At 43.4% G+C, this 16,502-nt stretch overlaps 1 protein-coding gene across 2 annotated transcripts in view; it reads right to left on the reverse strand.

The window, feature by feature from the left end:
* CDH20 (cadherin 20) overlaps positions 1 to 16,502 on the reverse strand; it is a 163,256-nt gene that overhangs the window by 65,724 nt on the left and 81,030 nt on the right. Inside the window, exon 1 of one of the 2 annotated variants that reach the window (XM_028737905.2) lies at positions 9,732 to 9,840. The exons of the other annotated variant lie outside the window; for it this stretch is intronic. The gene's annotated coding sequence lies outside the window, so the exon portion shown is untranslated. Of the gene's footprint in view, positions 1 to 9,731; positions 9,841 to 16,502 lie in introns of those variants that run through there. 2 annotated transcript variants of the gene reach the window in all.

Raw genomic sequence — 16,502 nt, forward strand, 5'->3', positions numbered from 1 at the left:
GGGTCTAGACAGCAGAACTAGTATTATCTAGAATGTACTTATCTCAGTATTTGACTAGAAGTGAATCAATATATTTTTCTGTACACTTCTGTCTCTCAAATATGAAAGAGCCTCCTTTTCTTCTCAATCTCTCATGGAAGTTGGCACTGTCAAAATATGAAAGATGGGCCGCAAATCACACGTAGTACTTAACTATGTTCATTTACTTGATGATTTTTAGCGGATGTCTACAATTTGTTATTGTCAATAGTCTCTCTACGTTCAAGTTATTATAAACCACTCTGAGAGTGCAGTGATAGGGTGGAATATAAATACTTCAAATAAATGATAAACAATGTGTTGTACAGGACTTTACAAACTTCTGGGATACTTCACAATGCATCCACGTATGTCATTTATAAATGGCTGTGTGTGTGTGTGAGAGAGAGATAGAAGCCATCACGCACAATAGCACCTCAGATTGGACTTTCATAGAATCATAGAGTTGGAAGAGACCACAAGGGCCATCGAGTCCAACCCCCTGCCAAGCAGGAAACACCATCAGAGCACTCCTGACATATGGTTGTCAAGCCTCTGCTTAAAGACCTCCAAAGAAGGAGACTCCACCACACTCCTTGGCAGCAAATTCCACTGTCGAACAGCTCTTACTGTCAGGAAGTTCTTCCTAATGTTTAGGTGGAATCTTCTTTCTTGTAGTTTGGATCCATTGCTCCGTGTCCGCTTCTCTGGAGCAGCAGAAAACAACCTTTCTCCCTCCTCTATGTGACATCCTTTTATATATTTGAACATGGCTATCATATCACCCCTTAACCTCCTCTTCTCCAGGCTAAACATGCCCAGCTCCCTTAGCCGTTCCTCATAAGGCATCATTTCCAGGCCTTTGACCATTTTGGTTGCCCTCCTCTGGACACGTTCCAGTTTGTCAGTGTCCTTCTTGAACTGTGGTGCCCAGAACTGGACACAGTACTCCAGGTGAGGTCTGACCAGAGCAGAATACAGTGGCACTATTACTTCCCTTGATCTAGATGCTATACTCCTATTGATGAGGCCCAGAATTGCATTGGCTTTTTTAGCTGCCGCGTCACACTGTTGGCTCATGTCAAGTTTGTGGTCAACCAAGACTCCTAGATCCTTTTCACATGTACTGCTCTCAAGCCAGGTGTCACCCATCTTGTATTTGTGCCTCTCATTTTTTTTGCCCAAGTGCAATACTTTACATTTCTCCCTGTTAAAATTCATCTTGTTTGTTTTGGCCCAGTTCTCTAATCTGTCAAGGTCGTTTTGAAGTGTGATCCTGTCCTCTGGGGTGTTAGCCACCCCTCCCAGTTTGGTGTCATCTGCAAATTTGATCAGGATGCCCTTGAGTCCATCATCCAAGTCGTTGATAAAGATGTTGAATAAGACCGGGCCCAAGACAGAACCCTGTGGCACCCCACTAGTCACTCTTCTCCAGGATGAAGAGGAACCATTGATGAGCACCCTTTGGGTTCGGTCAGTCAGCCAGTTACAAATCCACTGAGTGGTAGCATAGTCAAGACCGCATTTTACCAGCTTCTTTACAAGAATATCATGGGGCACCTTGTCAATGCCTTGCTGAAATCAAGGTAGACTACATCCACTGCGTTCCCTTCATCTACCAGGCTTGTAATTCTGTCAAAAAACGAGATCAGGTTAGTCTGACATGACTTATTTTTCAGAAATCCATGCTGACTATTGGTGATCACAGCATTCCTTTCTAGGTGCTCACAGACTGTTTGCTTAATGATCTGCTCCAGAATCTTCCCTGATATTGATGTCAGACTGACTGGGCGGTAATTATTTGGGTCCTCTCTTTCCCCCTTTTTGAAAATAGGGACAACATTTGCCCTCCTCCAGTCTGCCGGGACTTCGCCTGTTCTCCAGGAATTCTCAAAGATGACTGCCAGTGGTTCTGAAATCACATCTGCCAGTTCTTTTAATACTCTTGGATGCAGTTCATCTGGCCCTGGAGACTTGAATACATCTAGACTAGCCAAGTATTCTTGTACTATCTCCTTAGTTATTCTGGGCTGTGTTTCCTCTGCTGAATCATTTGCTCCAAATTCTTCAGGTCGGGCATTGTTTTCTTTATCGGAGAAGACTGAGGCAAAGAAGGCATTGAGGAGTTCAGCCCTTTCTGTGTCCCCTGTTTGCATTTCACCATCTTCTCCTCTGAGTGACCCCACGGTTTCTTTGTTCTTCCTTTTGCTACGAACATACCCATAAAAGCCTTTTTTGTTGCTTTTAACCTCTCTAGCAAGCCTGAGTTCATTTTGTGCTTTAGCTTTTCTGACTTTGTGTCTACACGTGCTGGCTATTTGTTTGAATTCCTCTTTGGTGGTTTCCCCCCTTTTCCATTTTTTGTACACATCCTTTTTTAATCTTAACTCAGTTAAAAGTTCTTTAGATAGCCACCCTGGCTTCTTTAGGCACCTTCCATGTTTCCGTCTTATTGGTATTGCCTGAAGTTGTGCTTTTACTATCTCCCTCTTAACAAACTCCCAGCCATCTTGAACTCCCTTTCCTTTTAGTATTACTGTCCATGGGATCTCACCCAGCACTTCCCTAAGCTTTATGAAGTCGGCTTTCTTAAAGTCGAGAAATTGAGTCCTAGTATGCTTGGCTGCTCCTTTCCGCTGTATAGTAAACTTCAGAAGAGCATGATCACTCGCGCCTAATGATCCTTCCACTTCTACCCCACTAACCAGGTCATCAACATTGGTTAGGACCAGATCTAAAATGGCTGTTCCTCTTGTTGCTTCTCCCACTTTCTGGACAATGAAGTTGTCTGCAAGGGCAGTGAGGAATCTGTTTGACCTTATGCTCTTGGCTGAGTTTGACATCCAACAAATATCCGGGTAATTGAAGTCCCCCATTACTACTATCTCCCTTCCTTTTGCATGCTTGGCCATCTGTTCCAGGAAGGCATCATCTATGTCCTCCGTTTGGCTTGGGGATCTATAGTAAACTCCCACAATGAGGTCACTGTTATTCTTCTCTCCCTTAATTTTGACCCAAATGCTCTCACTTTGGCTTTGAGGTTCTAAATCTTGGATCTCTTCACAGGTATACACATCCCTGACATATAACGCCACTCCTCCTCCTTTCTTGTCTGGTCTGTTTCTTTGAAATAGATTGTATCCCTCCATTATTACATTCCAATCGTGGGATTTATCCCACCAGGTTTCAGTGATTCCTATTATGTCATATTTAGTTTGCTGTACCAGGAGCTCAAGCTCATCTTGTTTATTTCCCATGCTTTGCGCATTAGTGTACAGACATTGAAGTCCATTAATCATTCCCCCGTGTCTCTTATTTAAGGATTTTCTCCTCCCACCACTAGGTCTGCATGCTCTTTGCTCCATTCGGTCTATGACATTTGGATGATCATCTTCATCAATTGATAGACTCCTACCTTCAGGAGCACTGTCTCCCTCCCCCACATTAGTCAGTTTAAAGCCCTCCTGATGAGGTTTCTGAGATTTTTTGCAAAAACATTCCTCCCAACCGTTGTGAGGTGCAGCCCATCGCTTGCCAGAAGTCCATCTTCAAGAAACTGCATTCCGTGATCTAAGAATCCAAACCGTTCCTGTTTGCACCATTTGCGAAGCCAGTTGTTCACTTCCACTATTTTTCCCTCTCTCCCTGGGCCACGTCGTTCAACTGGGAGGACAGATGAGATGACAATTTGTGCATTTAATTGCTTCAATTTCCTGCCCAGAGCCTCGTAATCTCTTTTGATCTTCTGGAGGCTATTGCTTGCAGTGTCATTGGTTCCCACATGAACCAAGAGGAAGGGGTATTTGTCAGTGGGTTTTATGATTCCTTGCAGTCGTTCAGTTACATCTTGGATCTTAGCCCCGGGGAGACAGCACACTTCCCGAGACATCTTGTCAGGCCCACAGATCACTGCTTCTGTTCCCCTCAGTAGGGAATCCCCTATCACCACTACACGCCTCCTCTTAGGTCTGGTCGGGGTTCTTCTGTGAGCTGTCGGTTCCAAGGTCGCCTGGACATTCCCAGAGGACTGCCTTTGCTCCTCGTCTTCATATACCTGATCGACTGTAATGAGGGAGAGATCCTCAAATGGAGTCTGCTCTTCGTCTTCCATGCTAGGGGAAAGGACCTCAAAGCGATTGCGTATTTCTAAACAATCAGAGCGAACCCTGGGCCTCCTACTTCTTTGAGTCACGTTTCTCCATATATCTGGCTCCTGTGTTGGTGAACTAGCCACCTTCTCAGGGGAGTCCCCTGTCTCTTCATTGGTGGAGACGGTGTGCTCTGTTGCTTCCAAGAAGATTTCCAGCTCTCTAATTCTTTGGAGCGTAGCTACACGTTCCTCCAGTTGCTGGACTTTGTCTTTTAAGAGGGCAATCAACATGCAATTGCTGCAGGTAAAGCTGCCTGCAACCTTTGGCAAGATGGCAAACATTGCGCAGGAACCACAGGCGACTGCAGCTGTTCCCTCACCCTCCATCTTGGGAACGTGTCGTTGGGGGTGACTACAGTGGTCCTCTATCATAAAAAGTGTGGAGACAGGACAAATAAATCCCTCCCAAAAAACCTAGGTCTCCCCCAACAAATGTTTGAGACTAGCTCCCCTAAATCTAAAATATGGATCAAACTGCTGCCCTGAAGCTCTGATAAGCTCCTCCCACAGCTAATCACCTACCTCAACAGAAGCCCTGCCCCCTCTGACCTTTGCCCAGAGAGAGCAGCTAATCAGCCACTTTCACATCATGCCTCAGGGACCATCTTATTCAATGGAGTCCATTCACATATTCAGCTGCCGGTTATGAAGGGATGGCTCACCCATTCATGATCCTCACAATTTCTCACCATTTGGTTGCTCACTGTGTGAATCAACTCCATTAACATACACGTGTGTCTGAAGTGATTTGAAAGTTCTGTTTCCATTGCATGATCTGTCTCGGCTCAATCATACATGCAAGGCATCATCATTAGTCAACTGTTTATACATAAAAGCTCCTACTGGATTCCTCTCTTAAGCTCCCTTCCTGCATTGTAAGCCTGCATACATGTCTCAGTTTAATCCACACCTACATCTTTAAGTGCATAATCCAAATATTGAGTGGTCAGAAACCCAAGTGATGTGTATATATGTGTGTGTGAATCAACCCTCAGGGACTGCCTTCTCAGGCTCTGTGTCCCGCTGGTTTTATAGTCCAATGAGACTGGTCCCTTGACTGGATCTTCTGTTTAAAAATTAGGAACTGGCAGAGCACATCCAACACCTTTAATGGTGAGCTCCTCCTAACTCTGCAATTGTCATATCCAAAGCCTGGCCCTAAATATCTCCCAGTAAAAAAAAATGAAACGAAACCAAGACTAATCTAATTGCAAGTTACATTTTTATGTTTTGACCAGGTTTTAAAATTTCTGTTCGTTACCATGAGCTGAATGGGAAAGTGTAGGAACGAACACAAAAATAACACATTGAGCTCTAAAACATAAGTTATAGGAAAGTAAAACATTTCTCTGAACTGTTTTATATTTATTTCGGTATGTCAGGACCAGACGAGTGCCTAACATTTAATTAGCATAGCAGGGCTCCATTCAGTCATTGTAATTTGTCTCTCTCTTCAAAGAAATACATACATTGTTATAGATCCCTCTTTTCTTTTGCTATGAGGCATATATCAAAAGAGCAAGCACACTTCCATATGCAATACCATATCAGCCTGATTATATCCTACATAACAAGACATGCCCCAAGATAAAATAACACTCAGATATTTATTTGGAAGGACTACTTTGATGTTAAGTGAGCTAAATAATTCTTTAAACTCGAAAGGAAAGATGGAGAATTTTTTGTGTCATTGCAATCAATCTAAATCTACAGTAGAAGGCAGCGCTCTTTTACAAGTTCAGCCGTTACAACGTAATCCAGTTGGGATCTTCCTTTGTCCAGTCCCCGTTTTCTAAAGTGCAACCTGTTCTGAAATTGCTATGCACGCTTCTAGGAGGTTTCGAAAGCATCCTGAGTGAATTGGTGGCAGTGGAAAACTGAAGAAGTATGGATACTTAACCTGTGCTCGTACAAGTGAGACTGAAGGAACCCAGAATCCCATAGAGTGGTAAAGAAGCAATCTTTTGCCACTACCATGCATCTTCCCAGACTACCCTGTGGATATTTTCTGGTTGGTTTGGGGCCTTTCGTATGAGGTGAGGCTGCTATGCCAACTGCTGCCCCTCCTGGGCAGAAAGAAACTAGCCATAGTAACCCATGCCCTGAGGTTTGGAACAGCACAGGATGTGGTTTATGTAGTGAGACAGGAAGGGGGATTGAACAAAACGAGAACCTTTGTTTCGTGAGTGGGAGTGCCTTTCTACTTGCACAGGGACTACTGGATCCCAGCTTTTTGGCTTATCTAATTTGATTCCTATATATAGCCCCCTAGCACACCAAAGCAGAAAGACTTTGTCCCAACCACTGACTGTTAACTTGCCTCAAATTCCTCCATCTGAATTGTAAACGGAACTGTGGAATACATACAAGCTCTCTGAAAGTATGGAGGAACCTCCATTTAATTAATTAAGCTCCAATTAATTCATGTTTTAAATTTCAGAACTTAAAGTGATCATAACACAAGAGTTTCAATTCAGGTATTGTTTAGATAAAAAAAGGGAAATTAACTCACACTTAACGTTTCAAACCGTAACAGGAACTTAGGCATATTGGTTTAGGCACAGCTAACTTTGGATGAACATTTTTTGTGTATTCTATTGAAATAAAGTTTTGTAGCTCTGAATTCTGCATAAAGCAGAAGACTGTATATTATGACTTCACTTTGCATATTAAATATTATTTCTGAAGCCAAAGGATATTACCATGTGATAATAGATAGAAATATCCGTTTTAGTTGACTATTTCCTCTCCAAGAAAAATTTGAATTAAAAGAAATGACGTGTTGAAAAGTTCCAGAAGTTGTACAGTTTTATTCTTAAAGCTTTTAGAACATTTAAGGCTGCAGTTATCTGCACACACTTGCTTGGGCACAAGACTGATGGTGGAACTTACATTTGAACAAATATACACAAACTCAGCTTCCATGAAAGTTATATATATAAAAAAGGAAAACTGTACCTGCAGCTTCTTTTGGGTTTTATATCCAAAGCCATTTATTTCTGGACAGCTGGCAGAATTTCAGCCAGTTGCCTTCTGGAAAAAGGGGGGGATTCAGAGCACATCATGCCATACAAAAATAGCATTGTATCATACCTTCCTTTTTCTTTTACTCATGTCACTGTGTTGGCCTTTCCTCTGAGCTCCTGTCACTTACTGCTGCAGCTGAGGTTATAGGTAGATACTTCATTCAACAGCTTCTCTGGCAGGAGCCTCTGCAATTCTCTCCTTTTATCATCACACTGTAGCTTTAACCCATAGAATATATATATATATATATATATATATATATATATATATATATATATATATATATATATGAGAAAGGATAGAAAAAGAGTGTTTCATTTGTAATTTAAGATTCCGCCTTCTCTCAGGCAGGAAATATAATCTTGAACCTACAAGAGAATTTTTATTCTGATTTTTTTTGCCTCTTTTTCCGCTTGAAGCACTAGATGCTGAATACAGCAAGGCCACAAGGCAAGGTATACAGAAGCCATTCACAAGGAAGACGCTGATGGTACACAAGCCACTCGGATGAGAACAATAGGACACCGTTTTATGACAAGATGGTCCGGAATGAATAATGCATGTATGAGGATAACGGCTACCCGCCTTGACTTGAAAAAAAAAAGAACGAACTGGGGCATCCCAAGAATTCTTGATGCAAGCCCGTGAGCCAAGCTGAAAATAGCTTACACCACTCTGCATTTCGCTCATGATGAGACAGCAGTAGCAAACTGTTGGACTGAAAACTGCGCAGTAGTTAGTTCTGCTGTCAGTATAACAGAAAAGCCCTCTTGCAGTATAGGAGATTAGATGCAGCCGAGGCAGGTCGCCTCTGCCACTAACAATTGTGCAAAAAGAGGAAAGTCAACGCATGCAACTTTTATCACCCCTTCCTGAGAAGATGCACATATAAGGATTCTGCCTTTCCCAAATCTATTGAACAGAACAACTCAGCCCTCTAAGTGCATTTGGCCATTCTCCTCGTGTATGAAAAACGTACCTACCAACACACAGCCCGAAACAAGTATGTGCTTGTTTCTGTAGCTACAATTTAAGTTGCATTATTGTCAGAGGAGTAGGATGGGGGGAGGGCGCGGACCGCCCCTAGTGTCATCACTGAGGGGGGTGACATTTGGCATGATGCCCACCCGCGACTCCCAAGCCTACCTCGAGCCGTCGATGTGTGTGTGCGTATGGGGGGAGGAGGTTTGACAAAAAAATTCTGCACCGGGTACCACCTGACCTTGCTATGCCACTGATTATTGTTCAGCTAGCCTACTTCGCTAAATGTAGCATTTCAGCTGAACTGTCTTTCAAAGTGTTGTTAATTAAGTAAGGCTCCCTGAGAAATCTCTCATTAACAGCAATGTGGACTGAGCTGGTTTATTTTGCTGCCCTCCAGGCTCTTGGAAGCTTTAACAAACCAGCTACTAACATCAGCACCAAACTTTATTTCATCCAGGCTTTTTCTTGCCTTTTTTTTTTTTTTTGGTAACTGCTGCATGAAATTCTTTCCCCAGCCAGAATCATTGCTGTTTGCACAACTTGACCAAGGGATAAGTCAGAGGGTCGAATCACTAGTGGTTTCCCATTGAAATAGTTTGTTTATAGGAAGAGAGAGGCTGTACTAAGTTACAATGGCATGAAGCACTGTACTGTTTTAGAATAGTACAAACTCCCCACCCCTGGAAAGGGTACAGTTCCAATGCTTATCCTTCTAAACAAGGTGTCTGATTGAAGTTTCACTTGTCACTTCAGTAGCTTTTGGAAGAGGTCACTTTCCTAGTGAGGTATATTCTGTTTGTTAGTTTTCAGTTCACATCACTGATTTTCCTTTGAAATGTATGTTATTAGCACAGTGGGGGCCTGTTATTTGTATGTCATGAACCTAACTTTGACATCTCTCCCTAACAACTGCTTTTGGGATGTCATATGGCTAGAACCAATTGTCAAACTTGCTAAACACAGAAAAAGTAAGGAAAATTCAAGCAGAAACAGAACTAACTAAGAATTTTAAGTGATTTCACTGGCAAAACCCTTTCCCCCGCTCTTTTACTTAAGAGCTGAGAATAAGAAGAAGAAGTGGGGGGGGGGGAGCTCTAAAGGAAAAACCTACCCTTGTCATCACACTTTTTAACAGCGCTCGCATGCCAATTTAAAAAGAACTGCAGCCTCAGCGATTTCTTAAATAACCTGTTCCGTTCTTCATAATCATCCAATATATTTGCTTCACCTTTTGACTATTTCAAGGCTTTTTAATAAAGTAAAATACTTGGATTTTGCCAGAATTATATTTTAGAAAGCTCAGAAATATATTATCCTTACATGCGCTTTTAAAAAGATTGAATTAATGTGGAATTCTGATTTGTTGAAAGAAAAAAAATGGAAGAAGCCAACTTGTAGCCTGCCTTCCAAACAGACTTTTCTTCTATTCACACTCTCAAATTAATCTTACAGTAACCTTTATCAGTAATAACAGAATAATTCATTTATCTATAAATAACATACAAAAGCATTACAGTAATCTATGGAGGTAAATACACAAAACGGATCCTACCCTCATCGCACCAGCTCACAATTTGTGCTCATCTCTCCAATTTTGGCTCTCACTTGATAGCTTTTATTCTTTTCTTTTTAAGGTTCTCCTCTCTCTTTCCTTCTCTCTCTCTCTCCCTCCCTCTCTCTCTCTTTTTCCCATTAGGATTCGAATGGGCTGGTTCTTTAGCCAATATGTCGATACATGCCTGAATACACTTGTAGAAAAGCAGCTTCTCCTTTTGTTTGGGTCCTGTATGGGTGAGCGTCCTTCCACACCAATAGGCAATGGCTTCCCTCACAGTGGGAACTTTCCAATAATTGCCAGAACAAATTAAAATGAAGCTTATCTGTTCCCTTCCCCTTTCAGTTGGAAAATGGGGGAAACTGAAGAACAAGCCCAATTTTAACTGGTAACAATATAGCGTAGAAATAGATTGGATACAGCTAGGGCAGAGTCATGTTGTGGACATGCTGGTTTTTTTGCATGGGTGAAATGGTATTGCATCATGAGCAAATCAAATCTACAGTCTCTGCAATCTAATGAAGAATATCAAAGTGTCCTTGTAGGTTAACTAAGAATCCACCCATTCAAAACTGTCTAAGGCACCCATAAAGGGTTTATTATTATTTCATGTAACATGTGACTGCAAACAGTGTACTTGAGGGCTTGGCATATTTTACTATGGGAAAATAACAGTGTGAAGGCCACAAAGGGACAGATTTTGATACTGTAATTATGCTAATTTTAGAACCGGGGCCCTAGTCATGAAAAATGTTAGCCATTCAAATATGCATTTGGGTGTAGCAGGCAAAAGCAACACTACTATATTCCCAGGAGCAAAAGGCATTTGGTATTTCTGTAGCTGTGTTATTGATGAGTTCTTTATTCTTGTTTTCTGTTTACATGCATGTTAATACACAAATACATAAACTGTTCCTCCCCAAAGAGAACCAATTACCTCATTTACATGCTACTGTAAACCATAGTTACAAAAGAATTACAGTTTACCATGAATGAGGAACACCTTATTTAAATAACTTCTGCACCACTTCTACTTTGGGCAAGTGGGAAGGATAGAGACACCCATGCTTGCCTAGCAGTACGTGTGAACTAGTGCTCATGGGTTGTTTCCTTTACAGATAAACCATGACAGAAAAAGCCAAGGTTTTGTTCTTGGCTTCCTCTTGTGAACTGTTTCAAGTGAAACAAATAATGAGTGCTGGAACACAATTTAAGCAGCATAAGCAAGCACTCTGGGGTGTACGGGGTGTTAGGGGAGGAGTAATTTTATCAAACAACACACATACAAAAAGAAATTAAAACAAAAGAGATGCTCACTCTCCCCATAAATTAGTGCCTAGATATTGCAGACTTGATGGAGTGCATGTGGTGTTAGGGGAGGGGTAGTACATCTGGTGGGGGACATGTCATGCTCCTTCTGGAGTAGTTTTTCCATCTTTGGTCCTCACCCTGCACTCAGCTCCCACTTGTGGCTCCTAGAAGCTGGTAGCTTGTGGTAGTAGCCACATCCTGGGAATGGCCAGCTAAACCAGGTTGGGATAGGTCGTAAACCCTCAGTGAATTGGGGGCTTGTCTGTCCCCTGCATGTGAGGACAGGCTCTGGCAGATTGAGCAGACGAGATCAATGGTGGGCCCAAAGGTCAGGAAGGCAGTTACTGCATGTGCTGTTGAGGGAAATGGGGAGCAGATGGGGCTCATTGACCTGGGAAGGTAGCTCATCTAGAAGAAAGAAAACTGAGCTTAAACCTCCGCTGCCTTGCAGCTATACCCATTCATGAGAAAGACTTCAGGGGTAAACCCTGAGGAATAATCTATATCCACTGCCTTACGGGACAAATTTGGGAAAAGAAAAGGGCACCTTGCATGCCTCCTTCCAGCAACTCCTGCAGCCAGGCGGTTGCCAAATGTATTGCTTTCCTTTCCTTTGGAACAAATCAGTGAGACCGAGAGAGGGGTCTTGTTGTCTGGGCAGCCCAGGACTTCCATATACACTGCTTGTGCCCCAGAGAAGTCACTTCGGTGCAGCAAAAACAATGAGGGAGGCAGCAGTTATGAGTTATAAGCTCAACCTGATTGGCAGAAGGTACAAGACCTACAGGCTGCCTTTGTCGGTGGGAGAGATCATCGTGTGTCACTGGTCAGTTACTGCCTTCCTTAAACCAGGCAGCCTCTGGTCAATAAAGTGCCAACCTTCTACTAGGCCTGTTGGCAGACCAAGATGTCGGCAAACATGACTTGAAGGCTGGCAACATGAACCCTGTTGTGTGGGATTCCCTTGCAGATGATAGCAAGGCCAGGAGACAGACAATCAGGTCTGGTATCCAGAGCAGTGACCAGAGGAGGAATTAGTGCAGAGAGAAGAAAAGCCATTGTGCACCTGTAGCTGCAAAACCAGATGCCTTCATCTGTCCCACCTGCAATTAAAATATGTACCTCCCATATTGGACTCCAAAGCCACAGCAGGCACCGCAACCTTCCAACAGTTTGACTTCACTGCCAAAGGCGCACTCTTCCATTGTCTCCTGAGACAGACAGATGCTACCAACAACAAACAAGCGCTTGGCTTGATCATGCTAAGCCATATGGCTTACTGTTACATGAAGATGGGGCCAGTGACATCATGTGGAAGTTATTTCAATGAGTTCTCCCCATTGTCTGTTTTTCTATCATTCCATCCCAGCCAAGAAGCATTTACTTCTTCCTTGGTTATGGTACTTCCTGATCTTGTGAGTTTAAGCACTCTGTTGGCAGTACAAACAACAGCATGACTGCATATTTTTCCTCCTTCAATGACATTCAGTTCAACATTACCACCCTCTCCTAGTAGGCCATACCTTTGCCTAATTTTCCTTAGATGCTAGAAGACAGTTCTGAGATAGGTAAGGTTACTTTGGGAAGTGATAAAGAGTTGCTTAAAGGTAAAGGGACCCCTGACCATTAGGTCCAGTTGTGGCCGACTCTGGGGTTGCGGTGCTGATCTCGCTTTACTGGCCGAGGGAGCCAGCTTCCGGGTCATGTGGCCAGCATGACTAAGCCGCTTCTGGCAAACCAGAGCAGCGCACGGAAATGTTGTTTACCTTCCCGCCAGAGCGGTACCTATTTATCTACTTGCACTTTGACGTGCTTTCAAACTGCTAGGTTGGCAGGAGCAGGGACCGAGCAACAGGAGCTCACCCCGTTGTGGGGATTCGAACCACCGACCTTCTGATTGGCAAGTCCTAGGCTCTGTGGTTTAACCCACAGCGCCACCTGCGTCCCTTTAAAGAATTGCTTACATTTTGCAAAATAACTAGTTCAGGACATGGCAAATATATGACCCTTTAGGAAGAAGTACATATTTCCTTTTGTAATATGTACAGTAGGTATCATATCATCTTTATACTGATGTTGGTGTGGCCACATTTGGGATATTGCATACTTTTCTTGTTTATCATAATGCTGGGAAATTATACAGAAAAGAGGCAGCCAAAATGATACAAGGGGTTGGAGTTGCTCCTCTAGGCGGAACTCCAAAAACATTTCAGCTTTTTAGGTTAGGAAATAAGAAACTGCTTTATACCAGGTGTGTGTGTAGCATTCAGAACACTTATTTATCATTATATTATTACAACATAATCATATGCATTGTTAAGTAAATATTATTATAGCACAACTGTACTCATTGTGAACTACTGCAAATATTTATAGCCTGCTTTTCTGTTGAAACAACATCCAAAGTGGCTTATGAAAAAGTCTATAAAACGGCAGCAACAAGGGCAATAAGTACACAAAAACCTGAACGGAAAAGAAGTAAAGTTCAAATGAAATCAAAATCAGCACAATAATAGAAATTATAAAAAGGCAGGCAAGCAAGCAAACACACACACAAACACAAAACACTAAAGGTCTTGGTGAACAGAAAGGGCACTACAGTAGATGTATTTTCTAAAAGACAGAAGAGTTGGAATTCCTTTTACTTCTCGTGGAAGCCCAACCCTCAAATGAAGTCTCACCCCCCAAAAGCCATTCATACAGTTGCTACTCACTTAACCTCAGTTTATAGGAGTAACTGAAGGAGGAACTCTAATGCAGGTCTTAAGTTTCAGGCAGGTTCATATGGGAGAAGATGGTCTATTAAGTATCCTTGCCTCAAGTAAATTAGGGGTTTAAAGGTTAAACTAGCACATTGAATTGAGTCTGGAAGTGCAGTAGAGGCAAGATCACATTTTTAAAGATGGGTGCTGTTTGGTTAGATCTATCTAGGAGAGACTGTAACTGGAAAACCAGCCTAAACCAATGGATGGCCATCCATGCTAGAGACACCATCTGAGCATCCAAATTAAGGGCCAGATCTAGTAGCACACTTAAATAATAAGCTTATTCCTTAAGGAGAAGTGCAACCCTGTGCAGAATTAGTAATACCACCTCCTGAAACTACTGAACTGTTAAATAGCAGATCTCTGTTTTGCATGGAAAGATTTTTTTGTATTATTAGCCCTCTTCCAGTCCAGGTACATGTTCAACGCAATAGGATCCCACCTGATTCTGAAGTAAAGGAGAAACACAGCTGCTTGTTATCAACATAGACACCTCAGCCCAGAACTCTGGGCACCTTCTCTCATCTCCCATTTCATACAGATATTGGATAGCAGAGGCAACAGCACGGAGCCTGCTGAACACAATAGCAAAATCCAAACTAATGTCTGCCGGCCCACCTTCTACCACCTATCAATCAGGTCGGGATGGCACTACCATAAAACTGTACCCTCTTACCCCCTTCCTGGACAGGTGATCCAGAATGGTACCATGGCCAAACAGAATTTAAAACTACTGACAGAGCCAAGACCACCAACATCACTTCCTGATGTTCTCCCTTCTCAGGTGATTCACTGAGACAATACAAGCAGACAATAAAACCAGATTGAAATGGGTCCAGATAATCAGCTTCATGCAGAAGTTATGGAGTTGTGTAGCAACCATTCAAATACACTGTCCAATTTGAGATAGGTTGTTGGCTTTTATAATCATCTTGGTCCAAATCAGGCTCTATAAGGAGTACGGACACAACCGCGAAATAACTTCAATATGTTTTATGGGGAGCACTTCATAAATGGAATCAAAATAAATAAATAAATGATCACTCCTGCTCATAATGAGGCAATAATTACCTCTTAAACTCAGCTGGTTATCTCTCCTCAATTACATGAGATCAATTAAGAAGGTAAGAGTCATGTGGACAAGTGGTAGGCTGCATCCCAGGGATGTAGCAGTAAATTCTGAAGCGCAAGCATGCCAAGCCCTGTAGCAATGCCCCTTTCTAAGAACATACAACAAAACTGCATTTTGACCATTGCATACCTTGTGGCTTCATTATCCATTATCAACCTATCTTTTTCTCACACTCCTCCTCCTGCTTTGCTTTAACATCCAGCCTGATGAAAACCCCCGGTTTTTTCACTATTGTGTAACATTTTGGGTTGGTCATAATAAAGGGGCTTTGGGATTTTTCAGGACCTACTGCAATTGCATGCTGATGCAATTAGCCTCTTCCTTTGTTGAGCTTATTTGGTGGGTTCCTCTGTGAGAATTCAGCATGCAGAGGACTGGCAAATAGTACTCTAAGACAGTGTTTCCCAAACGTTTTTGGGCAACGGCACACCTGTTTACTGAAAAAAAATCTCGCGGCACACCACCATTAAAGCCCCGCCCCGTGACGTCAGCGCGCAGCGTCACGCCGGGAGGGACGCACAAAAGTGAAAGTTTTCTCCCGCCGCGCAGGAGCGATGCCTCTCTCTGGCTCTCCCTCCGCGCAGGCTGAGGGAGGGAGGGAGGGGCGCGTGTGACCCGTCTCTGCTGGGAGACCAAACCCAGCGAGGCAGAGTCGCGCGGAGGCGCCCAGGCAGCGCTGCCGGCTGCGAGGAGGAGTGCCAGGCAGCAGCAGGAGGCGCGGCCTCTCCTCGCCGCCGCCGCCCCGCCTCTCGCCGCCCGACTCGCCCGCCTCCCTCCAGGCATCTCGCGGCACACGAGGCAACGTCTGACGGCACACTCGTGTGCCGCGGAACACCGGTTGGGAAACACTGCTCTAAGAGATGGCATCATTGTCCCAGCTGTGAACTAAGTGACGACTCTTTGTCCCTTCCTGTCCCAGCTCTACAACACCACTGCTGTATGTCCCCGAGCAATTTGTCCACATCCTCAGACTACTATAACTGAAGCTCATTTCTGAAACCTGGCATTACTCAGTATATAAATAAAATACTACTACTACTAGTTGACAGTTGCACCCAATATTGGTCTCGTCTACTGTCTCCACCAGAGTCTGTCTCCACAGGCAGGGGAAGTCTCTAACTCTCCAAGGCTTTGAGACCAATTTCCTACCCTCACTTAGTTTAGCTGGCCAGTTGAAGCCGTTTCCCAAGGTGTGGCCACTGTCACATGCTGACAGCTTCTAAGAGCCACAGGTGAGAGCTAAGTGAGAGAGCTAAGTGGGGAGAACCTAAGGTGGACAAAAGTGTTGTTGTTTGTGCTGCTAACACAGCAAAAACAGCATGGGAGGCAGCACCTATGAGTTACTGGTCTCTGCGGCCACAGCAGGTGCTGTGATTCTCCAGTGGTTTGATTTCACCCCTGGAGGAGCACTCCATTGTCTCTCATGACAGATGGGTGTCAACTACCGCTACTACTAACACTTACTACTAACACTGTCTCAAGCTGCTCAATATACCAGGAGGCAAAATGGGTTATATTTAGCAGGAAGAGGGCACTTAAAAGTGATTGGGGCAATCACCC

This window comes from Podarcis muralis, chromosome 8, assembly GCF_964188315.1.
Source record: "Podarcis muralis chromosome 8, rPodMur119.hap1.1, whole genome shotgun sequence".
Lineage (NCBI taxonomy): Eukaryota > Metazoa > Chordata > Lepidosauria > Squamata > Lacertidae > Podarcis > Podarcis muralis.